This window comes from Rhinopithecus bieti, unplaced genomic scaffold (genome assembly GCF_001698545.2).
Source record: "Rhinopithecus bieti isolate Rb0 unplaced genomic scaffold, ASM169854v2 scaffold_67304, whole genome shotgun sequence".
NCBI lineage: Eukaryota > Metazoa > Chordata > Mammalia > Primates > Cercopithecidae > Rhinopithecus > Rhinopithecus bieti.
In genome coordinates this window covers 1-1,197 of record NW_016899718.1, presented here as the reverse complement: position 1 = coordinate 1,197, position 1,197 = coordinate 1, and the positions used below count along the sequence as shown (strand labels likewise).

The window sequence follows — 1,197 nt, the reverse complement described above, 5'->3', positions numbered from 1 at the left end:
TGCTCCATGGGGTGGGAAGAAAAAACATTCCTGTTCTACAAAGACCCAGAGTTCATTGGATGCTGATAAAAGTTTGGGAGAACTCGAAGTGGACTTCAAAGGAGGGAGAGGCGCTACGGCGTAAGTTCTGTACACGACATGGACAGTGTTTCCAGCAGAACTGTAGGAAGTCGCTCTCTGAGACAGAGGTTGCAGGATACTGTGGGCTTGTGTTTTCCCATGAGAACTTACAGCAAGCAGTCAAAGCCTCTCTTTTCCAATAAAAGAAAATCCATCTGTCTGAATTAATGCTTGAGAAATGCCCATTTCCTGCTGGCTCAGATTTAGCCCAAAATGGCATTTGATTAAACAGCATACAGCTCCTGTGAGCCCACATTCAACATTTTTTGATACATTTGATCCATCTTTGGTTTCTACAGAAGATGAAGAAGATAGGCTTAGAGAGAGAAGGCGGCTTAGTATTGAAGAAGGGGTTGATCCCCTCCCAATGCACAAATACATACATTTGAAGCTACTGCACAGGTTAATCCATTATATAAACTGGGACCAAAGTTAGCTCCTGGAATGACTGAAATAAGTGGGGACAGTTCTGCAATTCCACAAGCTAATTGTGACTCGGAAGAGGATACAACCACCCTGTGTTTGCAGTCACGGAGGCAGAAGCAGCGTCAGATATCTGGAGACAGCCATACCCATGTTAGCAGACAGGGAGCTTGGAAAGTCCACACACAGATTGATTACATACACTGCCTCGTGCCTGATTTGCTTCAAATTACAGGGAATCCCTGTTACTGGGGAGTGATGGACCGTTATGAAGCAGAAGCCCTTCTCGAAGGGAAACCTGAAGGCACGTTTTGCTCAGGGACTCTGCGCAAGAGGACTACCTCTTCTCTGTGAGCTTCCGCCGCTACAACAGATCCCTGCATGCCCGAATTGAGCAGTGGAATCACAACTTTAGTTTCGATGCCCATGACCCCTGTGTATTTCACTCCTCCACTGTAACAGGACTTTTAGAACATTATAAAGATCCCAGTTCGTGCATGTTTTTTGAACCATTGCTTACTATATCACTAAATAGGACTTTTCCTTTTAGCCTGCAGTATATCTGTCGCGCGGTAATCTGCAGGTGCACTACGTATGATGGAATTGATGGGCTCCCTCTACCCTCAATGTTACAGGATTTTTTAAAAGAGTATC

The 1,197-nt window shown here is 45.0% G+C and overlaps 1 pseudogene; it reads left to right on the top strand.

Annotated features, from left to right (window-relative positions):
- Nucleotides 1-7: 7 nt before the first annotated feature.
- LOC108526033 (suppressor of cytokine signaling 5-like) lies at nucleotides 8-1,193 on the top strand (annotated as a pseudogene).
- The last annotated feature ends 4 nt before the right edge of the window (nucleotides 1,194-1,197 follow it).